General features: G+C 42.9%; 1 protein-coding gene across 3 annotated transcripts in view; it reads left to right on the forward strand.

The window, feature by feature from the left end:
• Positions 1-11,210: 11,210 nt before the first annotated feature.
• LOC109900595 (probable E3 ubiquitin-protein ligase RNF144A-A) overlaps positions 11,211-26,018 on the forward strand; it is a 45,013-nt gene continuing 30,205 nt past the window's right edge. For 2 of the 3 annotated variants that reach the window (XM_020496293.2, XM_031836973.1), the window contains exon 1: positions 11,226-11,599. The gene's annotated coding sequence lies outside the window, so the exon portion shown is untranslated. Of the gene's footprint in view, positions 11,600-26,018 lie in introns of all 3 variants that reach the window. The other variant, XM_031836972.1, reaches the window with a different exon arrangement.

The following is a 26,018-nucleotide window of genomic DNA, read 5'->3' on the forward strand; positions in this document are numbered from 1 at the left end:
ACTGAGTCACCTTATATTTAATTAAGCAATAAGGACTGAGGGGGTGTGGTATATGGCCAATATACTATGGCTAAGGTCTGTTCTTAGGCACGACGCAACGCCTGGACACAGCCCTTAGCCGTGGTATATTGACAGTCTGATATTCCACGGCTGTCAGCCAATCAGCATTCAGGGCTCGAACCACCCAGTTTACAATTACTCTAAGCACATGTAGATAATTTGACCATTGATCATTCCATTAAGTAGATAGGGTAGAAACGCTTGAGGCCAGACAAAGTCTGCCTATTTAATAGTCCAGACAATACAACTGAAAATTCTAAGTCGGTAAAAAATGTAGACATCTTATTTACTCTAAGAGCATACCATGTAGAAGGTAATAGTCTGACCACACACGTCTCTCTGAGTACATATTCTGGGGAGTCCTTTCTGTTTTTATCTCTGGATATTCTCTCTCTCTCTGAGATGTGTTTAGAAATATCACAGCTAAAAAAATAAAAACATGTCTGCACTTCACTGTACGAGAAGAAGCTTTTTGTTTTGAAAGTTATGAAATGATACACTGTACTATATACAGTAATTTTTCACATTCACTCATGGCAATAAAGTATTTTTTCCCTCTGCTTTCCTGATTCAATTTTAAGTCAATGCGCTTTATTGGCAGAGCAAATATACTCTTGTGTTGCCAAAGAATGTACAGAACACACAAATAAAGCAATAGACAAAAGAAAGCAATATTCCTTGAGTTCCACCATCCATGTTATTGAACTATCCAATAAGAAGTTACAGAACCTCTCTCTCTCATTCCTCTCAGCAAGAAGTACTCTGCTTTTCATCTCAAAGTTAACCCTCTCTAAGTCTCTTTCTCTCTCTCGCTTTTTCTCTGAAGAGGCTTAGATGCTCTATCAGTTGGGGAATTCTAAGCATATTTTTCTTGGAGTTTGTGTTTGCATGTGTTTATCAATTTTTCCGTACATAGTTTTCACGATCAGTGGGATATTGTTGTGCTTCTTTCTCTCTAGTGCTTTGAGACAGAGTTATATTCATTTGAAAATTAAAATGAGCGTTTCTTATTGGTCAAGTCTAGGTAGTCCCTCCTTGTTTCAGTCCCCTTTCTTCCATTTTCTGCCTAATGAATACGACCCTGGTTCTTGTTGAGTTAAACCAGGAAACTGTTATAGCCTCCATTGAGCATGATATAGACTCTGTATTATAGGGCATGATACAAACACGTATTGAAGTCTCATGTGGATGGGGTTCACCATAGGTTCACAATTCACCACATCAAGTTATGACCCTTTTTTATGCAAAAAAATTAAGAAAAGAAAATCTTCACACATTACTATTCTGTTATGTCATAAAATATGGTTAGTCTCAAGAGTCAACACTAACAGTTTGAGTCCTAAATGGCACCCTATTCCCTACATAGTGCAATACTTTTGACCAGGGCCGTATGTGCCCTATAGTGTTTTGGTCAAAAGTAGGGCACTAAACAAGCTTTCCAACAAGCTTTCTCTACCCTTAACCTTGTTCTGAGCACCTACAAAACAAAGGGCATGTGTTTTGGCAAGAAGAATGGGGTAGAACGACTGATTTTTACCTTGTCAGCTCGGTTCAACACTCTAACCACTAGGTTACCTGCCACCCCATACTTGGGAGCTTGGCTAGATGGTGCACTGTCCTTCTCTCAGCACATATCTAAGCTGCAGGCTAAAGTTAAATCTAGACTTGGTTTCCTCTATCGTAATCGCTCCTCTTTCACCCCAGCTGCCGAACTAACTGTGATTTATAGATCGAAGGTAAGAGTGCTCTCGAGTGGCTAGATGTTCTTTACCATTCAGCCATCAGATTTGCCACCAATGCTCCTAATAGGACACATCACTGCACTCTATACTACTCTGTAAACTGGTCATCTCTGTATACCCGTCGCAAGACGGTTGATGCTTATTTATAAAACCCTCTTCGGCCTCACTCCCCCCTATCTGAGATATCTACTGCAGCCCTCATCCTCCACATACAACACCCGTTCTGCCAGTCACATTCTGTTAAAGGTCCCCAAAGCTCACACATCCCTGGGTCGCTCCTCTTTTGAGTTCGCTGCAGCTAGCGACTGGAATGAGCTGCAACAAACACTAAAACTGGACGGTTTTATCTCAATCTCTTCATTCAAAGACTCAATTATGGACACTCTTACTGACAATTGTGGCTGCTTTGTGTGATGTATTGTTGTCTCTACCTTCTTGCCCTTTTTGCTGTTGTCTGTGCCCAATAATGTTTGTACCATGTTTTGTGCTGCTACCATGTTGTGTTGCTACTGTGCCATGTTGTTGTTATGTTGTGTTGCTACCATGCTGTGTTGTCATGTGTTGCTGCCTTGCTATGTTGTTGTCTTAGGTCTTTCTTAATGTAGTGTTGTGTTGTCTCTCTTGTTGTGATGTGTGTTTTGTCATATGTTTATAGTGTATTTATTTTTCATTTTTAATCCCAGGCCCCTGTCCCCATAGGAGGCCTTTTGCCTTTTGGTAGGCCGTAATTGTAAACAAGAAATGGTTCTTAACTGACTTGCCTAGTTAAATAAATTCCTTCTCGGGAGGTGTTGCTATTGTAAATTGGCCTAAAGGCTCAGACACACCGGTATGATTGTCAAACGTTTGCCTGCCGACAATACTTAGCACCTCTGAACAGAGTGTCGGCAGTCAATCTCTTCTGTGTTCACACAGCAAAGACCTTTAACTCGTCAGCCACTCAGCCTTGTTCAAATACTCCAAACCAGAAGGTGGCAGTAGCGTTGTTTGGCATTGCATGTCTGTGTGTGTTGTTTTTCTGGTCTAGATAGCCAATGTTAGCTAGCAAGCCAGCTATCTACCAGTGCTAAGGGAGTGGTCGAAATGTACACAATTGTTGCCGTTACCTTGTGGGGAAAATGGGGGAGGGTCATGCTTTTTTGAGTCAGTGGGAGGGTTTAGCTTTTTTTAAATTTAGTCCATGGGAGAATTATGTAATTGGTAATGGGTTAAATTTCATATTGCTCAGGGTTTGAGAATTAGTTGTTTGTTGCAGTATCTCGATGTGTGCCCGATGCTGCCCTTCACCCCTGATTCTCTGCTGGGCGTGCAATATAAAGTGTGCCTAGTGTGGTCTCAATCAAATGATCCATAACCTACAGGCTATAGGCCTTGGCTATATGAAGAGCATGCTCGGAGAAGCACAGGGAAAAGTTATGTTTCTAAGAAAATGTATTTCCTTCCCAAGTTTTTGCACTGTTGGGATGGTGTACATAAAACTAGGCTGCACTGCATTACACAATGCAATGGATAGGCATTCCCAATCATGAGCCACAGCCTGCCCTGCTCTTGCTGATGTTAACCTTTTTGTGCTGCCTAACCAATGACCCTGCTGTGTATGGTGACACTTCAGGAGGTGAGTCAAAGGATTCTTCCAGAATAATTTTTTGGGGGCCCAAAAATTATTCAATAACTGTATGTGTGGACTAGACCTACGGATATCCTGTTCAGTTTGAGAGGGAGAGAGCGAAGATGAGGACTGGAGGTAAGCTTGCTACTGCTATAATAGATTTGAATGAAAACGATATGTTTCATTGCTCATAATGAAGCTATTTATCAGAGTTATTGACCTCATTATAAGTCATATTCAAGTAATTTACATAATTTACATGAATATGAAGCGACAGCCACGGAGATGGACAGCGCATGGGTGCTGAAAGTAGGCTAATTCCAGAAGGCCTAATTCATTTAAACAGTCTTCATTTTAATTTGACTTTTGGCTGCTAACAACAAGAGGGATCTGTGTCGGAGCCTATTTCTCCCTATTCCAGAAATAACAGGTAGACCTACCAGTTTGACAGAATGATAGTCTACCATCCATGGACTTTGTCAGCCAATCACTTCAGTGACCATGCACTCCTTAAATATCTGTGTCAGTGAAGAGCTTGCTGTGGTAAGTTAAAACCAGCTTGAATTGAGAAGTTATGTGAGGGTGTTGTGGCTTTTGTTAAAGAAAATGGCATAGGCCTACCCCTTGTTAGCATAAGAATTTGTAAAAAATGTAATGGACCTGATTATATAGCGCAATCTATAACGCCGCTTTAGTCCGCAGTTCTTTATGCTAGAAACAAGCTGTAAAATGAGAACAACTCAGATGCATATGTGATATTTTTGATTTGTCTCTATGACATTCAGAGGCTGCGCTACAACATTCTATAGCTGAGGAGACACAAACTGTACTTTGCTTGGGATGTAATGTGCTATTCTGTCACTAATTGACGTTCGACATTTCAAAAGGCTATTAAGCAAAAAACTAACTCTAAATCAGTCATGAGCAAGCCAGGTAGCCTAAATGAATCATTTAGGCTATATCATTATTATTTTAAGGCTATAGTCTGCCATTTAAGAAATCAATTGTGAAGCATTTGTGACACGCTTCAGGCTGGCAGGAGCACTCAGCATTTCAACAACACATCAACAACAGTACTTCAACAACATGCCTATACATTTCTCATTTAGGCGGTATAAAATGATGTCAAAAATAATAATGACTCAGAATTAAATAATAATGAAATGGAAAAATGCCTTATTAGGCTATACAGTGCCTTTAAATTCCCTTTTCTTCTTTGGTTTGAGGATCATGCGGTGAGGTACAGTATTAATGCCTAGTTTGTTAATTTAGCCCAGCAGATGCTTTTATATCCCCATACCTAAATTACTGTCAACACAAATCTATTTTGTAACAACAATGTCATGAAAAAAAGTTGAAAAAATATGTGAACACTACACGTGCCTATAGGCCTACCTGCTGTGTTAAACAACGAATGGCTTGTCTCCACTTCATTGATGATCAGATACTTCAGTTGTAATTGGTTCTGTTGAGCTCAACTTTTACTGTTGATAGACAACTTTATCGCTATTCCAAAATATGACTATCCTCCTAATAGCTTGTATAGAAATCAAAATATCTCTGGTGCTGCAACATGCGCTCATTTGTTGTAATGCTCTGTTGTGGTATTAAAAACGATTCTGCTTGTCTTCAGTCACGTAAAATGATGTAGAATTGAATGAAATGCATTAATAAAAGCAATTTTTTTCTCGGACTGCAAAGATGATATATTCATGCAGTGCTTGTCCACGGTGGACTGCGAATCCACAACCTTCTGGCTACTTTGCCATGTAATGCTTACAAAACGAAGAACAATTTCAAAAACTTCTGGTCTCCTACAAGTGAGGGTAAATGGGAGGCATGTTCTCTGCTATCCACTATGTTTTAATTATCATTTTAGGTATAGGGGAGGGTCACCTGTTTTTTTTTCAAGCATTCAGGGAGGGTCGGGTAAAATATATTTTACTGAAGAGCTGGCCATCTATTTTAATTTCAGATAGGTCCGATTTTCTCCAGGTATCTCTCATTATAAATAACGTACACTCCATAATGTTGCAATTGTGGTAAAAGGCCCTTGTTGATATTAACCAGATGGGCACACCTAGATAACTAGCTAGAAAGATGACAGGGAAACCATTAATTCACTCTCCATAATCGCATACAGCCCATAAATACATTGTTTTGCTAGCTGGCTAACATTAGTTAAATGGTTAGCATGATTCGCTAGTTAGTATCAAATCAAGCTTTATTTAAACAGCACATTTCAGGCATTGAATGCAACGCAATGTGCTTCACTGGAAAAATAAATGAATAAAAACAATTATAATTCAAATGGAAATATTTACTATACAACATTGTAATGAATAGTCAGGGAGAAAACGGTGTAGATTCACGCCCAGAGTGCGGCAGGTGTTTATTTCGCAGAAGGCAGGAATCGTGGTCACAGGCAGGCAATGGTCATACACAGGTAGGCAAACAGACAGGTGAATCAAAACTAGGACTGAAGGCTCGTTCTCACAAACAAGCTATTAAAACGATTAGTAGAGTCAAAACAAACAAAACCTCACAAAGGTACAAACAGAATGAACTGAACTAAATAAGGAGCTGATGAGACCAGGTGAGTAACTAACACAGGTGAAATCAATGAACAAAAATGAAAGACAGGGCTACGTTCAAGAACACAAAGAAACACGGCTACGTTCAAGAACACAAAGAAACAGAAGGTTGACTAGGAAACAGAAGGTTGACTAAGAAAATAAATACAGAACCTTACAAACATAAGAAGATAAAAAACTAAAGAATTAAAATAAAAACAGAATGACTAAAAAGCTAAGCTAAAAGGTGTGTTTTAAGATCCAGTGTTGCCCCCCCCCCCCCCCCCCCCCCACAACAGTAAGCTGTTGTGCTACCTAGGTAAAGACACTGCATTGACTCTCAGCAGCCAGCTCAGGCAGCTGCTTCGTGGAAATAAATCCATTGTGATTTAATTATAATGTTACTAGCTACAGTGGAGGAAGTATTTTGTGTTTTGTGCGTTGTGTCTGTGCACTTAGCTAGCTATTGTTGGGGCTTATTAAGATTTTCGCCATACCCTGTAATTACACCTGCAACCCTGTACATGTGACTATTAAACTTCTAATCTAATCTAATCGTGATCCTATATATTGCATATGAAGTGTGACTGGCTCATTTAGCAAGCTGTAAAGGGGTGGATGATGTCACCGGGGGAAAAAAAATCTACTTTCGGCTACACTTGTGCTTTCTGATTGTCTCAGGGAGGAAATGGCTCTCTACCGATGACATACCGTTTGACCATGAAGAAACAAAAGAGAATGTCGTCAGTCAAACGCCACCGGCGGGTGGTCCATATAGCACACCGGAACAAACGAAGAACGGTGCAGTATTCCTGGCAACTTCAGCTTGCGTTAGTTAATGAAAGCACTGGCCAAACCACAGAACACGACCAGGCCTACCTGAGCCACAGAGCTCTCCTCCATTTTGAACAATTGAGGTTTTGCAGGGTGGAGTGATTTTCTCCTACGCAGAACACACATTTATTGAATGATTATTGTAAAGTACACTGGAGTTGAGTGTGATATCTGCAAGAAGGGAAGGCTATGTGATGTGAATGGGTTTTGAAAAGTTCAAGAGCGTTGGGCCAGTAACTGAAAAGTCACTGGTTTGAATCCCTGAGCTGACTATGTGAAACATCTGCCAATATGCCCTTGAGCAAGGCACTTAACCTTAATTGCTCCTTAAATAAGAACATCTGAATAAGAACATCTGTTAAATGACTAAAATGTAAATGTAAAAATCAAGTGAACGCAAATGTTATCTTTTGCTAGTCTTTTTTCTTCATCTTTATATTCAATACTGGGATACTCCCTGTCACGTTCTGACCTTTATTTCCTTTGTTTTGCCTTTATTTAGTATGGTCAGGGCGTGAGTTGGGGTGGGCAGTCTATGTTTGGTTTTCTATGTTGTTTTTTGTGTTCAGCCTAGTATGGTTCTCAATCAGAGGCAGGTGTCGTTAGTTGTCTCTGATTGAGAATCATACTTAGGCAGCCTGGGTTTCACTGTTGGTTTGTGGGTGTTTGTTTCCGTGTGAGTGTTTGTCGCCACACGGTACTGTTTCGGTTTTCATCACATCGTTTATTGTTTTGTATTTCAGTGTTCAGTTCGTTTTTATTAAATCGCCATGAACACTTACCACGCTGCATCTTGGTCCGATCCTTACTCCTCTTCAGACGAAGAGGAAATCTGCCGTTACACTCCCAGATATGTCTTGATCCCCGACAACACAGGAAAAGTTTTAAAATGTTTGGTAATTTGGTATTCAAACAACAACAAAGTGGTCACACCATCATTCCACTGAGGGATGGAAATGGATGTACCAATCCCAGATTGCCCTTTAAACTACAAAAGTGTTGTAAAAATGCAGCAGAAAATCAGCTGAAACATAACATTATGGTGATGTCAATGACATGCTGTGGTGGGAGAAGCAGGTCAATCCCACCTCATAATACTTGCATCAACAACTTGGGAGGCTCTCTTTTGTCGTCGTGGTCTGTCTTCTTAAAAATTCTGCTGAGTTGTTTCACAGAAAGACCAGTGCATCCCAAATGGCACCCTAATCATGATATAGTGTACTACTTTTTACTTGGGCCCATAGTGCTCTGGTCAAAAGTAGTGTACTATATAGGGAATAGGGTGCCATTTGGGATGCAGACACCACCAGCTACTGTACTATTCAGCTAGGTGCCGACTGGCCACCTGGGTATGATTTGATATGCAGTGTTATCTCCTGCTCCTCTCTGGCTGTTGTTGGTTAAATTAAATATTGAAATGGTTGTTGTATAATTCTGCCTAGGGTCACTGATTCTCCCTTGTCCTGAGTGAGACATCAGCTCTCCAACAACTGGTCCTAGGTTGCATCCAATGGTACCCTATTCCCTATGTAGTGCAATACTTTTGACCATAGCCCTATGTGTCCTGGTAAAAAGCAGTGCACTACATAGGGAATAAGGTGCTTGGGACCTAGATTTGCTCTCCAATCTTGGCAAGAAGGCTGCCCATAATTAATACACACGAGCAGTTTTGTCTGAAAATGGACCAAGTTATGTTACACTAACTGGAGTGTTTTTTGTAATCATTAATATTTCATTTTCCAGTCTGTTTTTTTGGGGGGTAGTACAGTAGACAAGTAGCCTGGTCCCAGGTCTGTTTGTGCTGTGTAGACAACTCTTTCCATTGGCTGTACAGCACACAGCACAAACAGATCAGGGACCAGGCTAGAGTTGGCTACAGAGCACAGACGGATCTGTACCGAGTTTGATAAATGCTGTTCTAGGGCTGTGAGTGAACCCATGTCCTCATAATAAGCTATTTGGCACCATCTAGTGGATTAAAGCCTTCACGTCTTCAGTACAGAAATGCATCCAACTCCGGCAGCAGTGGAGGCTGTGGGAGGAGCTATAGGAGGACAGCCTCATTGTAATGGCTGGAATGGAATCGCTGGAACGGAGTCAAATACGTGGTTTCAATATTTTTTATGTGTTTGATACAGTTAAATTATTCCATTCCAGTCATTACAATGAGCCCATCCTCCTACAGCTCCTCCCATTAGTCTCCACAGCCCTGCAGTACTTCCGTACTCTAAAATAGTGACTCACAAATAGTGACTCACATGTACATGACATCCATATGGTGACAGTAACTTAACAAACATAATGTACACTCAATAAAGCTGTCATCAGCCCTTCAATTAATAGGGTATCAGGTGACAGAAAAACGTTGTATCGGTGTCTTTAAAAAGAAGAAGCCTTTCCTCTATATCAGGTGTAATATTTCAGAGATGTTGCTTTAGGTTTCAGTTTGTGATGTGTCTCTGACACTCATGCCCTAGGGACTGTTCTCTGGGAAATTCACCCAGCATCAGGTAGGGCTATGTCCCAAATGACACCATATTCCCTGTATTGTGCAGTACTTTTGACCAGTGCATAGGGACTAGGGAGCCATTTGGAACGCATCCAGGTAGAGTGAATCCAAAGACAACGCCAACCACCAATCATTATCTGCCTGGCAGCATTATAAGACACACACACACACAAACACACACACACACACACACACACACACACACTTTGGTGTGATTTATTTGATGCTCCTGATGGATCTGTTAGCCTCTGGTGATGGGAGTGCAGGGGAATCAATGTTCTTTAGGAAGACAGGAAAGGGAAGGATAGTAGTCCATCACAGGATTCAAAACACTGCCATGTCTGTGAACATTGTGACCTCTATGTAGACAGATATTTACCAAAGGTAAGCTACTGTAAAAATAAAACGGACTTATTAAAGACATTGGAGAAAGTATGTGAGCTGCTGCTGGTACCACTATTTGCCAAAAAGTAATGGTACAATTTAGCTGAGGAAAGACAAAGTAGCTAGTTTGATGTCCTTTGCACTTTGGTACTAGGGCTATGAAAACATGTATCAGGAAAAAAGGTTGCAAGGTTTTTTGTTTTTGAGGTTAATGTATTTATTTTCTTGTTCATATCTCCTAGTGCTTCTTTCAATTACAAAAGTAGAAACAGAGTGTTTGCCGTAGCCTACGTCCTCACTTCAGTTGTTGTCAGGAGGAAATTCAGCAGGTCTTGGAGAGAAGTCAGAAGTTGAAAAAAATGCTTCTTTATTGTTATTTGATTCAATTTATTTCATTCAAGACGGAATTATGCAGAATGCAGTTACATTTAAACAATACTTTAAAACTAAATTGTTTTAAGTAAAAACAATGAATTTCGCAGCTTTGCAGGTTTAACAGTTAGAGATGGAGGCTTTTATATTACAGCGACCTTAACCCAACACCTAGCGACCTCATCAAGGGCTTCAGACCTCTTGGCGTAATGGTTAAGGTGTTGCCCTGACAAACGCTGGTTTTGAGTCCTGGTCAGAGCTACCCCTGGAATTTGCTACCTTGGTGTGGGATGGGCTAGAGAGGTGTGTACATGCAAGGGACTCGGTGTAGAGAACCGTGGGGACATGCTCTCCTAAAGGAAGGGGGCAATGTAATGATTTAACACAACACCTTGCAACCTTATCAAGAGGTTTGGACCTCTTGGTGTAACGGTTCAGGTGTTGGCTTGACAGTTGCTGGTCCAAGGTTCAAATCCTGAGCCAGTCGCTGGTCCTAGGTTCAAATCCTGAGCCAGTTGCTGGTCCAAGGTTCAAATCCTGAGCCAGTTGCTGGTCCTAGGTTCAAATCCTGAGCCAGTTGCTGGTCCTAGGTTCAAATCCTGAGCCAGTTGCTGGTCCTAGGTTCAAATCCTGAGCCAGTTGCTGGTCCTAGGTTCAAATCCTGAGCCAGTTGCTGGTCCCAAGTTAAAATCCTGGTCGGGGCAACTACCCACCCGAATTCACTAATATATTTCCTCATGTTCAGGGTTCAAAAATCTCATAAATTGTTTTTAGAGGTAAACTGATCAATAGATTGTGGGTACATCGTGTTGTACTTTTCAATGGAAGGAGGTCATTTAGAAAAAATATATATAACATCCTGCTTAATTTCTCTATCTGTAAAACCCAACCCTGGCGAAGGCTAAGGGCCAAAACACATTTACTCTTAACAATTAAAAAGCAGTTTAATCAATGATTGCTAATATTCAGTGAGTCTTGTTGTATTGTCTATCCTACTGGTAAAAAATGTTTTACAGATTATAGGCCGATTTCTTCTATAAATAAACATTATTCCATAATACGACCCAATCCAAACAGCAGGTGGCAGTACTAGTATATGAATTGTTTTAGGCTTGTGTTTTTCCTTCCCAAACACTGAAAGGGATTACCTCATAATCAGGGAAAACCCTGTTCATGACGCCTTGTGCTCGACAGAGGGCTCTTCGCGTTGCCACATATCTCAGAATACAGCAATTCCCCCTCCTGGGCTTTTACGGCTCTATAACGCATACAAATGACATTTTTCCACCGAACAGTTGATTTTGATAAGCGCACCAACTACTAGAGCTGTCTATTATACTTTTTAAGAAGAGAGAGAGACATAAATGTTGATGTCCACTGACAGCAAGGCTGTTGTCGATAATACTTGAGCCAAACTGCAACGACTAGAAAAGGTCGTTTGAAAGGATAGTCTGGATGGAAAACAAGGCTCCTGTCCTTCCTCAAGAAAACTGACAAGCAATAGTCTGAATTCAAGGTAACCTGGATACATAACATCATGTTGTTACAATGTAAATGTTACAGATTAGCTGTGCGTGTTGTTTGGACGCAGCTGTTACGTGTTGTTACAACACATATCGAGGCAGTCTGTGCTCTGCTTGCGTCAACGGAATGTTTTGTTTGGTTTATGATGTGTTTTGCGTGTGTGGTCTGCTTTTTGTATTTTTTTATGTTTATAAAGGATTCTTATATTCCCTTAAGGGATGTAGGCTATAGCTGTCATGGAATGGTTTGTGAAGTAGGAAACTGACCTACACTACAATGATGTCTGTGGAGGTAGGCTGCACATACACTTAACAATTCCCAGCATGGCTCTTATCCGATTCAGTAGATCAGGGGTATTTCCTTGCACAGGGACCCCACCCAGGCAAACAGGTGACCAGGGACCCGTCCCGGGCAAACTGGCGATCAGGGACCCCATGATACCTTAGCGAACTATTTTTCTCATCATCAAGTGAATGATAATGGCAAGGAGAAATAATCAACATTTTTAAATAAATAGATTTGGTACATAGTTTTTAATTATTTTGACATCCTGACATTATAATTGGAAGAGGAAGTATAAACTATAACAGCCTAGTAGCTAGAAAGATACTTTTGTTCATGTAGTGTATGTGGACACCTGCTCGTCGAACATCTCATTCCAAAACCATGGGCATTAATATGGAGTTGGTCCCCCCTTTGCTGCTATAACAGCCTCCACTCTTCTGTGAAGGCTTTCCACTAGATGTTGGAACATTGCTGCATGGACTTGCTTCCATTCAGCCACAAGAGCGTTAGTGAGGTCGGCACTGATGTTGGGCGATTAGGCCTGGCTCGCAGTCAGCGTTCCAATTCATCCCAAAGGTGTTCGATGGGGTTGAAGTCAGGGCTCTGTGCAGGCCAGTCAAGTTCTCCCACACCAATCTCGACACACCATTCTGTATGGACCTCGCGTTGTGCACATGGGCATTGTCATGCTGAAACAGGAAAGGGCCTTCCCCAAACTGTTGCCACAAAGTTGGAAGCACAGAATCGTCTAGAATGTCATTGTATGCTGTAGCTTTAAGATTTCCCTTCACTGGAACTAAGAGGCCTAGCAGGAACCATGAAAAACAGCCACAGACCATTATTCCTCCTTCACCAAATTGGCAGTTGGCACTATGCATTCGGGCAGGTAGCGTTCTGCTGGCAGCCAAACCCAGATTTGTCCGTAGGACTGCCAGATCGTGAAGTGTGATTCCACTGCTCCAGAGTCCAATGGCGACGAGCTTTACACCACTCCAGCCAACACTTGGCATTGCACATTGTGTTCTTAGGCTCTAGGTACAGCTGCTCGGCCATGGAAACCTATTTCATGAAGCTCCCAACAAACAGTTCTTGTGCTGATGTTGCTTCCAGTGGCAGTTTCAAACTCGATAGCGAGTGTTGCAACTGAGGACAGATGATTTTTACATGCTTCAGTACTTGGTGGTCCCGTTCTGTGAGCTTGTGTTCCTACCACTTCACGGCTGAGATGTTGTTGCTCCTAAATGTTTCCACTTCACAATAACAGCACTTACAGTTGACCAGGGCAGCTCTAGCAGAGCAGAAATTTGACAAACTGACTTGTTGGAAAGGTGGCATCCTATAACAGTGCCACGTTGAAAGTCACTGAGCTCCTCAGTAAGGCCATTCTGCTGCCAATGTGGAGATTGCATGGCTGTGCTCAATTTTATACACCTGTCAAAATGTGTTTATTCCGTTGTTGCTGGCGATATTCATAAAAACATTGAACAAATAAATAAATGATCACTTTAAAATATTGTAGAACCCCTGCAGTACCTTGACCCCGGTTGAATACCCCTGCAGTACCTTGACCCCCGGTTGAATGCCCCTGCAGTACCTTGACCCCCGGTTGAATACCCCTGCAGTAGCTTGACCCCAGGTTGAATACCCCTGCAGTACCTTGATCCCCGGTTGAATACCCCTGCAGTACCTTGACCCCCGGTTGAATACCCCTGCAGTACCTTGACCCCCGGTTGAATACCCCTGCAGTAGCTTGATCCCCGGTTGAATACCCCTGCAGTACCTTGACCCCCGGTTGAATGCCCCTGCAGTACCTTGACCCCTGGTTGAATACCCCTGCAGTACCTTGATCCCCGGTTGAATACCCCTGCAGTACCTTGACCCCCGGTTGAATACCCCTGCAGTACCTTGACCCCAGGTTGAATACCCCTGCAGTACCTTGATCCCCGGTTGAATACCCCTGCAGTATCTTGACCCCCGGTTAAATACCCCTTGACCCCCGGTTGAATACCCCTGCAGTACCTTGATCCCCAGTTGAATACCCCTGCATTACCTTGATCCCCGGTTGAATACCCCTGCAGTACCTTGATCCCCGGTTGAATACCCCTGCAGTACCTTGATCCCCGGTTGAATACCCCTGCAGTACCTTGACCCCCGGTTGAATACCCCTGCAGTACCTTGACCCCCGGTTGAATACCCCTGCAGTACCTTGACCCCCGGTTGAATACCCCTGCAGTACCTTGACCCCCGGTTGAATACCCCTGCAGTACCTTGACCCCCGGTTGAATACCCCTGCAGTACCTTGACCCCCGGTTGAATACCCCTGCAGTAGATACTTTTTTGGGGGGACTCATAGGACATCACCTCCATGGCAGCACAGTGAACCCACCTATTTAATTGTGTCAAACTGTTCTTGAACAACACCCTTGTTTCTTCAAAGGCAATGTTTTCTTTTCCCTATTTTTTTGTTAAATACTCTTTGTTAACCATAATATCAGTCAGCAATTGAAGATCAGGCCAAATTAGGTTTTTTTCATGTTGTTGTGAATATGAATTGGCAAGCCTAATGAGCCTATGTAGGATCATGTCAACCAAATAGTTCTGCTGACGTACAGTAGTGGGCATTGCTTGTATAACCCTCTGCAGGAGGTGATTCATGTTTTGTAAATGTACAGGCTTAGTGCCGTGGGCTTTGGCTTGTTCTGGCCTTATATGATGAGAACCAGTCTGAAAGAAAGTAAGGATGTGTCCCAAATATCACTGTATTTCCTACATAGTAGTGTACTACTTATGAACAGAGCCCTATGGGCCCTAGTCAACAGTAGTGCACTGCACTATAGTGAATAGGGTGCCATTTGGGAGCTACCTTCCTGGAAGTTTTCACTCCAATCTCAACTATAACTAACCTGACTCAGCTTATCAGCCAGCTAATTATTAGATTATTAGGGGGCGGCAGGGTAGCCTAGTGGTTAGAGCGTTGGCTAGTAATCGGAAGGTTGCAAGTTCAAACCCCTGAGCTGACAAGGTACAAATCTGTCGTTCTACCCCTGAACAGGCATTTAACCCACTGTTCCTAGGCTGTCATTGATTTGCCTAGTAAAATATAAATAAAACAATTTAGGTATGTTAGATATGGAGTTGGAGTGAAAACCTACAGGATGGAAAAGAGTTGGAGAGCCCTGGGCTAGAACATGGTGATTATGGTGTTTTCCCTATGGCTATTTGTCATTCTTACCAGTCCAGTCACTCACAACCAGTGGATCTTTACAAGAGGAGATGCATTCCTCAAATTAGCCTCATTGTGTGTGAGCCACACTTAATTGAACACTTAGGAAGTTTGAGGTAAAATAGGGCACTATTTAGGGAATAAGGTTCCATTTAGGACGCACATTGTGATTCGTCATTATATCGTTACATCATGTCCCACCAGCCAGTGAGGTAACACAGCCCCTTACATTGTATGGCCCAGTGGGCACACATAGCAGAGCTTCTGAGTTAGAAGGCTCCTTCAGAAGCTCACTGTGATCAGACAGGCCTAGTAGCTGCTTGACAGGCCTAGTAGTCTGCAGACACAGAAAAGCCTCTTGACCCACCAGCCTAGTCTGACTGAAGGTATACTGAAGGTACAGCTGTCCAACCAAGTCTTTGATATGGGATTGTTACTCCAGTAGCAGCAATGACCCAAATATTGTAAGTTTAAAAATGTATATTCATATATCTTTGCACAGTATTTAGATCCTGAATTGTCTGAAAAAACGCCTTGATACCTATAAAGCAAGCAGATCCATTTTTATCTCCTGCTCACCTTACCTATCCACAGCTCCCATTGGGTTTGAACATACAACTACTGTGTGCCCCCTCTCTCTGAATCCCTCTAACAACCACCACACAGGTCCAGAACCTAGCTCTGGTCCAGGCTGTTATGTACGGCTTGCTGGCGCTGAAGGCTCCTAGTGCCCTGGACCAGAGCTAAGGAGAACCATTCTGGGTTGAGAGTGAAGGAGAGGGCAAGGTGCAGCTGGATTAGTGTAAATGGAGCTGAAGAATGTTTCTTTCATGAGTAGTGAGACGGGCCTGTAGGCCAGGCCAGGGTTCCAGTGCTGAATCCAGAACACTATGTGCCTGCCAGGCAGCTGGCTCCCAGTCTTCCTGCCCACAGCATAGCCGCACAGTACACTCTGCCCAGGCCAAGCTAGCCACAGCCACACACAGAGAGGTTTGTCTGTCTGCAGACAGCAGCAACCTGCTCTCTCTGCCCAGTGCACTGCCCTGTCAGGACAGACCCGTAGATAAAAATCCCAGAGCTGGCAGGAGAACGCTCATTCAGTAGAAAGCCATACGGTTGGTGTGGTTAGATGGACAGCACTGTTAGCTTTTGATGTGGTACATTCATATGAATGGTTTAGGAACTAATCTCTCGTGACGTGAACATTATTTGGTTCTGGGTGCCAAAATTAGAACAGGTTCTTCTAGCTTCTATCTCTGTTAGTTATCTGAATTCTGCATCTGAGATCAGAAGTGTTCGTTCTAACTAGGACCGGGTCTACTCCATAGCTGTGATGGTACTTCAAGGGTAAGTCTTCATAAGGATTTCTGTCTGATCAATGTATGATCAGTTCAGAAGCATTGATTGTATGTGTGGTGATGGTGAATGCTGATATATGTGGTAATCCAGGAAATGTTAAGAGATTTCATTTGTGTTCTATTCTGCTTTTACTCTGTTGTTCTGTTCGTGAACCTTGTGTCCTCTGGTAGACTGGAAGTCATTTCAGTCACATGTCAGGCCTGCAGGTGGAATGTGATGGGCTTAGTCCCGATTTTGTATTTGTATTTGTTAAATGTAGTGCACTATGTAGGGAATAGTGTGCCATTTGGAAAGTAACCATGGTGTCAGACTTTACAAGTAAACATGGTAAGTGTTCGCAAAGTAAGTCCTCTAAGCATCTTAAAGATGTCTGTGTGACTGACTGTGAAAAAATCCAGTGGAAAGTGAGAAATCCACCCAGCCCTCGCCAGCTGTTGAATTTGTGATTCATGTCAAGTTCAGCTTTAGCTCATTTGCACCTAGCAAACTGTTGTCTGACAGTAGGCTATGATTTGATTAGGCACCTTGAGAAAACACAAATTGTTGGGGATTGTAAGTGATCACTAATCCCCCTTGATCCCCAACCAAGCATTAATCTAATCTGGTGATCACTAATCCCCCTTGATCCCCAACCAAGCATTCGTCTAATCTGGTGATCACTAATCCCCCTTGATCCCCAACCAAGCATTCATCTAATCTGGTAAGTGTTTGTGTCGAGCTAGCTAAGTGGATCATGTCATTCACATGAAATGACATTCCATCTGATAGAGGCTCATCACTAATGTGGCAGTAGTATATGGAGTATCTATTGATCATAGACATGCACGTACTCATGTATATACTGTACATGCATATGTTTGTGTTTACTGTATGCTACACCACTGTTATTGATTCCTGAAAGGGGTATCTGTATAGGGTTATATTAAGGCATTTCCCTATCCCCTTACCAATTCCAATCTCTAAATACTGTGAATTTAAGTGAACTTGTCTTTCAGCTCTCCTAGTAGCCTCACCATTGCATGCCCCCCCCCCCCAGCATGCCTATATCCTGCCTGTGTGAATGGGGCCTTTAGGATTCAGCAGGCAGGGTGCCAGTTGTGTCTCGTGCCAACAACAGGAAATGCTGCGGTTTCCTCAGGCTGCTGTCACTTCCTTTCCTTGGCTCCCGGGTCCAGGACTCAGTAGAAGGCTACGGCGGCGTCCCAAATTGCATCCTATTCACTATTTAGTGCACAACTTTTGGCAATAGGGTTCTGGTCAAAAGTAGTGCACTATATAGGGAATATAGGGTGCCATTTGGGATTCAAACTATGTTTGGGGCTGGGCTATAATCTTGGAAAGAATAGGAATGAATCCCTTTCTAATGTTATCACTTCATTGTAAACAGTACTGGAGAAGAATACATTTTAGATGAGAAGAGCATGTTTGTTTAGAAATATAGGCTGAGCACTGAGCACAAAGGGAGGAACAGTCATATTTCATCTTGTGAACTGAACAAATTTTCTGTGTGTCCAGAATGGCACCCTATTCCTTATATAGTGTACTACCTTTGACCAGACACCTATTGATATTGGTCAAAAGTAGTGCACTAAATAGGGAATAGGGTGCCATTTGGGACAACCCCTATACCACTGCCTCTCCTCTCGTCCTGGGGCCAGCCTGTCACTCACTACTAACTCACTGGCTCACGTCCATGTATTATAAACACATACTGTACTGTGTTTCTTAACTGTACCTCTCCCTTTTCCCTCTACTCCCTTTCTCGTTTCCTCTAGTATTGTGTTCTCAATTTAATGTTTCAGCTTGCTCTCTCCTCCCTCTCTATTTCCCCCTCTCCCTGGCATGCAGTACAGTAGTAGTGTGTATTGTACCAAGGCAGAGCAGATGGAGCAGTGCTGTTCCTGGTGTAGGGAGGGCAGGTGATGTAATCAATGTAACCTCTCTCTCTCGCGCACTCTTTTTTTCTCCATCGGTCTCTTTCTCTCTCACTCCATCTTTTCATCTCGCTCACTCTTTCTCTCTCCCCATAAGTCTCTCTCCATATTTCTATATCTCCCTTGTATTCTCTTTTTGTTTCTCTGTCCCTTTATGTCCCTCTATAATTTCTTCAATTCAAAAGGCTTTATTGGCATGAGAAACATAGTAGGTACACCACCCTGTTCACAAAAATTATTCGCTCCTACAGACAGTGAGTCACGTGGCCGTGGCTTGCTATATTAAGCAGGCATCGAGGCATTCAGTTACTGTTCGATTGAACGTTAGAAGATGCAAAACAAGTGACCTAAGTGACTAACGGGGTATGATCATCGGTGCCAGGTGCGGCGGTTCCAGTATCTCAGAAACGACCTGCCTCCTGGGCTTTTCACGTACGACAGAGTCTACGGTTTACAGAGAATAGTGCAACAAACAAAAAACATCCAGTCAGCGGCAGTCCCGTGGGCGAAAACAGCTTGTTGATGAAAGGTCGAAGGAGAATGGCAAGAAACCTGCAAACTAACAGGCGGGCCACAAACAGGCAAATAACAGTGCATTACAACAGTGGTGTGCAGAACGGCATCTGGGAATGCAGAACTCCTCGGTCCTTGTCACGGATGGGCTATTGCAGCAGACAACCACACCGGGTTCCACTCCTATCAGCTAAACACAAGAAGCAGCAGCTCCAGTGGCCACAACAAAAGGGGAGACCACACATTACTTAAATGTAATAAGGAACACATTTAAACTATATAATAAATACAAAAATGTTGTATGGTGAGAACAGACCAAAAAACCAAAAGGTGGTGGAAGCCAGCATGCACATCCACCCAGACCAGAGACAACACGGCTCATGAAGTGCTGGAATGTTGCAGGTGTATTATGCAAACTAAAGTTCAAATCAAATCAAATCAAATGTATTTATATAGCCCTTCGTACATCAGCTGATATCTCAAAGTGCTGTACAGAAACCCAGCCTAAAACCCCAAACAGCAAGCAATGCAGGTGTAGAAGCACGGTGGCTAGGAAAAACTCCCTAGAAAGGCCAATACCTAGGAAGAAACCTAGAGAGGAACCAGGCTATGTGGGGTGGCCAGTCCTCTTCTGGCTGTGCCGGGTGGAGATTATAACAGAACATGGTCAAGATGTTCAATGTTCATAAATGACCAGCATGGTCGAATAATAATAAGGCAGAACAGTTGAAACTAGAGCAGCAGCACAGTCAGGTGGAAGTTGAAACTGGAGCAGCAGCATGGCCAGGTAGACTGGGGACAGCAAGGAGTCATCATGTCAGGTAGTCCTGGGGCATGGCCCCTGTTCAGACACTTTGCGCACCACCGTGGAAGGACCCGTGAAATTAGCCTGAAAAGGAGAACCTACAATAGGTAACAGAGCTAAAGCCTGGTCGCCAGGGCTAAATTGTCTATGTTCAGACCGACAGTCATAAATATTCTTCATCTTTACTTGTGCAATTTCCAGTTTCTCTTTTTGTCAATTTAACTTGTAGAGGGCAGTCTATTACGAAAACCATTGACATAATCAAGCACATTTAGTGGTGGCTCTATTGTTCTGCAGCTGTCCTGCAACACAGCCAGAGGGCCACGTGCCGCATGTCCAAAAAACAAATACATTTGACTAAATCCTGTACTCTCCTGACAACTTCTGGCTAACAGTTCCTTCAAAGATGGGTCATCCTGCTGTTCCTTCAACAAATCATCACAAGAAACAGATGGAGATGTTCAGGAAAAGGCTGGTCAAATGGTTCTGTAACAGACAGAATTATATTCAGTTACTGACACCTCATGGCACGTGTCACTGCACAAGCTGGATAGATAACAGGACTATCTGGAGAGTTCTTACTCCTCACTAGAAGAGAGAACAGGGGTTTGACTCCTCAGGTGCAGGGAGAACAGGGGTCTGACTCCTCAGGAGCAGGGAGAACAGGGGTCTGACTCCTCAGGAGCAGGGAGAACAGGGGTCTGACTCCTCAGGAGCAGGGAGAACAGGGGTCTGACTCCTCAGGAGCAGGGAGAACAGGGGTCTGACTCCTCAGGAGCAGGGAGAACAGGGGTCTGACTCCTCAGGAGCAGGGAGAACAGGGGTCTGACTCCTCAGGAGCAGGGAGAACAGGGGTCTGACTCCTCAGGAGCAGGGAGAACAGGGGTCTGACTCCTCAGGAGCAGGGAGAACAGGGGTCTGACTCCTCAGGAGCAGGGAGAACAGGGGTCTGACTCCTCAGGAGCAGGGAGAACAGGGGTCTGACTCCTCAGGAGCAGGGAGAACAGGGGTCTGACTCCTCAGGAGCAGGGAGAACAGGGGTCTGACTCCTCAGGAGCAGGGAGAACAGGGGTCTGACTCCTCAGGAGCAGGGAGAACAGGGGTTTGCTGTGTAACCACAAGGTGGTGGCACCCCAACCCAGACCTCTACACCAGCTAACTGGTTACCAAGAATGAGACCAATACCCTGAACTGGTAGATGAGGATGCACCAACACAAACCTTTCACAAGATCTGAGTCAAGTTTCAATGTATGCACAGGCACAGGAAAAACAAACAACCCCATCCCACAAATGAGTATAGAATCACCTGTATCTGACTCACAAACAAATTATTCCACACAGCCTGTGTCTCGCAAGATTTTGACTTGCACTTTCTCATCCTGTCCTACCAGGAAGATATATCCCTCAGAAATGTATGCAGCAAGGTCAGAAGCACTGGCTTTTCCAAAAGGATATGCATGCTAGTACTTGGACTAAGTGATATAGCTAGGCCAGAAAACTGTACTTTTGACTTGCCACCAGAATGTTTTGCTTTTGCTTTAAGGACAGGACATTCATTTTTGCAGTGTCCCTTACCTTGACAGTAGTTACATACTCTGTTTAGATAATTTCTACCTCATATGCCACAATCAACCTTAAAGCATTGATCTGCTCCAAACCTTAAACTTTTGGTGAGGGTAGCAGTACTCTAGTACGGGCAGTTTCAGAATGATGACCAGGATCCACAAAAAAGCTTTTATGAGTCAAGACATACTCATCTGATTGAACTGCTGCCACACAGACTTTTCACCTTGTGCTCACTAATATAAGTTGTGACACGCTCTGGAACTGAATTCTTAAACTGATCAAGTACCACCAGATCAGACAGTTGCTCAGATGTATCTACCTCTGTGACAGAGCACCAACGATTAAACTGAGACACTAAATTACATGCAAATTTTACGTAGGTTTGCTTGTCACCTCTCTTCCAATTTGAAAACGCTGCTTATAATCCTCAGGGATCAATTCGTAGGCTTTTAACGACACATTTTTCACTGTTTCATAGACGTGAATCTGCTATACTTAACCCTGAACAGGCCTCTTGAGCTTCACCAGTTAACACACAGTGTAGCAATAAAGTACGATTCGCATCAGACCAATCTCTAGATTCTGCTACTCGCTCAAAGGGAGAGAAACATGTTTCTTGGTCCTTTTCATTAAACTTAGGAAGTAAATGCACGTTTCTTATGTTCTCAGTTGGATAGTTTGTTACTGGCAAATCTGATGACTCGTGTCTAAGTTTACCCTCTCTGATTAGGTCTAGTTTATACTGTTCCATCTGTCTTTTTGCCAACTCAGTTTGTTTAATCTGCTATTTTTCTAGTTGCAGCATTAACTCGTTGCTCAAAACTTAAACCAGTGACACCTGGTGACACAACTGGAGTAACAAACTGTGGCTCTCGAACAGTTAGGATTCCTTCCTCAACTAGTTTGGCTTTTAGATTGGCCTTCATATTGTTTTTCAAATGCTTACGATCTAATTCAATATTGTAGTGCTCAGCAATCTGTGCCATTTGCTCTTTAGTGCACTGCTCTAGACGTGCTTCAGACGGGCACTCAACTTGTCCACATTATTAGCCATGATAAACTCAACTAAAGTACCAATTAGACTGTGACAAAAGCCTGTACATGGTGTACCCTGATAATGTGAAGGACAACCAACACAAAATTGACCCTCCCTGGCCCTAGTCTAATTAATATACCCATCTAACTGACTATTTAACCAAAAACCCTAGTCTTTGTGCAGACACTGGCTTTGGGTCAGTCACAGTGGTCAGGTATTCTGTTTAGGACCAAATAACAATGTTTTTTATCTCGCTCTCTCTCTATTTTGACGACTCTCTCTTTCAGTGTCTATCTTTCCTCTTTTTTGCTTTCACTCCATTGTTCTATCTCTCTCAGAAGCCAGCTACAAGCTAGAGAGGAACTATTAACTGACTACCTGATCACCGAATTGTATTCTAGTTTGCTGTTTCATTAACCTGAACTAGTTTTGTTATTTTCTTGGTGCTGGACGTCTCACCATTGGCCTTATCAAGTGAAATACCACAGTCTGAGGTTTCTGTTCCCTTTATGTAAGAGCCACTAGAGGAGATGTGTTGTATTACTGTACAAAAGGTTTGAACTTTAGCTGAACTTTTTTCTTGATTGAGGAGAAATGACTCACGCTCTGCAGTGTTTTAGTGATTCACAAGGGGAGAGATCTCACTTGACTGTACTTGGGTTGGTCTCTGAAAAGGCAAAAGAGCATCCGCAAAGTCAATTTGCCCGCAGACTCAAGAGAAGAGATGAGAACACCTTTTATAATTCAAATGATCTCTCATGAATTGCCTCTGGTATTTGTATCTATGTAGCTTACATTGTGCACTTAGTCTGTACTCAGCAATAAGTCCATGGAGTCTTGCTGTAGGCTAGTAAGACTCCACCTTGGACAGCCTCGAGACATAGAGATGGGTATTGGTTATTTCGCAAGTTGACTTCAGTCCTCTGTAGCTCAGTTGGTAGAACATGATGCTTGCAACACCAGGAAAGTGGGTTTGATTCCAGTGACCGACCTTATGTCAAATTAATGACTGTAAGTCTCTTTGGATAATAGTGTCTCCTAAATGGCATATATTATATATAACTGGACTGTTACTAGGAGACTGAGTTCTCCTCTAGTCTTTCCTGGTTATTCCACAGGAAAGTTCCCAGTCTTTCCCTATTGAAGAGGATTAATGTAGAGCACGTGTCAAACTCAAAGCCTGCGTGTGGAAAAGCAACCTCAGTCAACATTGAAATGACTAAAACCAAATCGAAACTGTGTAGAAATTATATTGGACCTACATTTTTATACAGTAGTCTCTTCACTCTTTCCATGTTGTTAAGAATCATCGAAACGAAAGCTGAATTGTCAGGGAGCGTCAAAAATAGAGGGCTATTTTTTGCTCATTTTGACAGCGAGGAAATATAGCACATTTTCAGTTTGGGCCTCCAGACCTCGGTGAAGAGCGAATGCGGTCCGTAGGCAACATTTGTTTGACACTCCTGATGCAGAAAGAGGGTGCACACACAACAAATATGAAATACTTATCATACATTTTGTTAGTCTTTACATTTATTGAATTAAATATAGTTCTATAAATATAGTTCTATAAATATAAATATAATGTTGTTGCAAAGGGTTAGAGCGGTAGCTAGCTTGGTAGCTTGTTCATTCTGACTGGTGTAGATCAGACATGTTCATTCTGACTGGTGTAGGTCAGACGTGTTCATTCTGACTGGTGTAGGTCAGACGTGTTCATTCTGACTGGTGTAGATCAGACATGTTCATTCTGACTGGTGTAGGTCAGACGGGTTCGTTCTGACTGGTGTAGGTCAGACGGGTTCGTTCTGACTGGTGTAGGTCAGACGGGTTCGTTCTGACTGGTGTAGGTCAGACGTGTTCGTTCTGACTGGTGTAGGTCAGACGTGTTCGTTCTGACTGGTGTAGGTCAGACGTGTTCGTTCTGACTGGTGTAGGTCAGACGTGTTCGTTCTGACTGGTGTAGGTCAGACGTGTTCGTTCTGACTGGTGTAGGTCAGACGTGTTCGTTCTCTCTCTCAATTCAATTTCGATTCAATTTAAGGGGCTTTATTGGCATGGGAAACATATCAAATCAAATCAAACTTTATTTTCCACATGCGCCAAATACAACAAGTGCAAGTGCCCTTAACCAACAGTGCAGTACAAGAAGAAGAAATGATTTACCAAGTAGGCTAAAATAAAAAGTAACACAATAAGAATAACGAGGCTATATACAGGGGGCACCGGTACCGAGTCAGTGTGCAGGGGTACAGGCTAGTTGATGTAATCTGTACATGTAGGTGGGGGCGAAGTGGCTATGCATAGGTAACAAACAAACAGCGAGTAGCAGCAGTGTACAAGGGGGGGGGGAGTCAATGTCAAGTGTCCGGTGGTGATTTTTATGAATTGTTCAGCAGTCTAATGGCTTGGGGGTAGAAGCTGTTGAGGAGCCTTTTGGTCCTAGACTTGGCGCTCCGGTAAAGCTTGCCGTGCGGTAGCAGAGAAAACAGTCTATAACTTGGGTGACTAGAGTCTCTGACACTTTTATGGGCTTTCCTCTGACACCGCCTATTACAGTGAGGGAAAAAAGTGGACTGGAAGAAAGATTTCTTCCAGTCCAAAACGATGTCCTCTCCGTTCAAAATATATTCCTCCATTTGGGAATCGCTAAATGAATCGTCCTCCAACAATCTCTGTCTCACTTTCCCGATCAATTTCTTCTAAAATTGTGTGTACATCTGTATATCTAGACTTAGATTTTGCTTTCCCTGACTTAGTCTCCATACTGATTGATATATATAAACAGCTGAAGATGCGCTTTACCAAAACAGTGCTGTGCGTAACATGCGTGGCTCCTTCCGGTATGAATCGTCAAAGGCGAATGACCCTCTTTACGCCGGAGTTTACTACATGGGTTGGTCTTCCAACACATAAACATTACATATTGCCGTTTACCTCAGCTCATTGGCTATCTACCCAGCTAGATTTGAAGACGATCAGTGGTCGTTGGGTTAAAATACAGACAATCAACGAAACAGCGGTCATATCATTCGTGCACAATGATGTCGTTACTTGTTGTCTTCAAATCGGTTTCTTTCAGTCAATATGTCCCGCGAAATGATCCATCATGTTTGGTTGTGTTACAAACAAACAAACCAGTTGATGGCAATGAAACCAAACATGACTGGAAAAGTCACGTTTGGTGTGTGTATTTACATCGAATGTGTCGTCGAAAATGGAACGAGACGGAATTCACGACACAAGCGGTTCACAAAATGTTTCGTGTTAGGCTATAAAAATGGATTTTATCAAACAAAATTGATTGTGTAACAATGAGCATTGGGATTGCAAACAGAGGAAGATCGTCAAAGGGAAACAATTTATTTTATTGCAGTTTGTGATTTTGTTACGCCTGTGCTGGTTGAAATAGTTGTTTTTTATGGGGCTCTATCCTCAGATAATCACATCGTATTCTTTCGCAGTAAATCCTTTTTTAAATCTGACAACGCAGTTGGATTAGCAAGATCCTAGGCTTTCGAAACTTGTGAGACACTTGTATTTTCATGAATGTTTAATATGACTATTTATATAGCGATCACCGTATGTTGTCGAATTTCATCCCGCTAACTAACGGGTTCGGTGCGCAGAGAGGTTAAGTTTGCCTGCATTAAAGTCCCCGGCCACTAGGAGCGCCACTTCTGGGTGAG

Source organism: Oncorhynchus kisutch, linkage group LG12, assembly GCF_002021735.2.
Source record: "Oncorhynchus kisutch isolate 150728-3 linkage group LG12, Okis_V2, whole genome shotgun sequence".
NCBI classification, from domain to species: domain Eukaryota; kingdom Metazoa; phylum Chordata; class Actinopteri; order Salmoniformes; family Salmonidae; genus Oncorhynchus; species Oncorhynchus kisutch.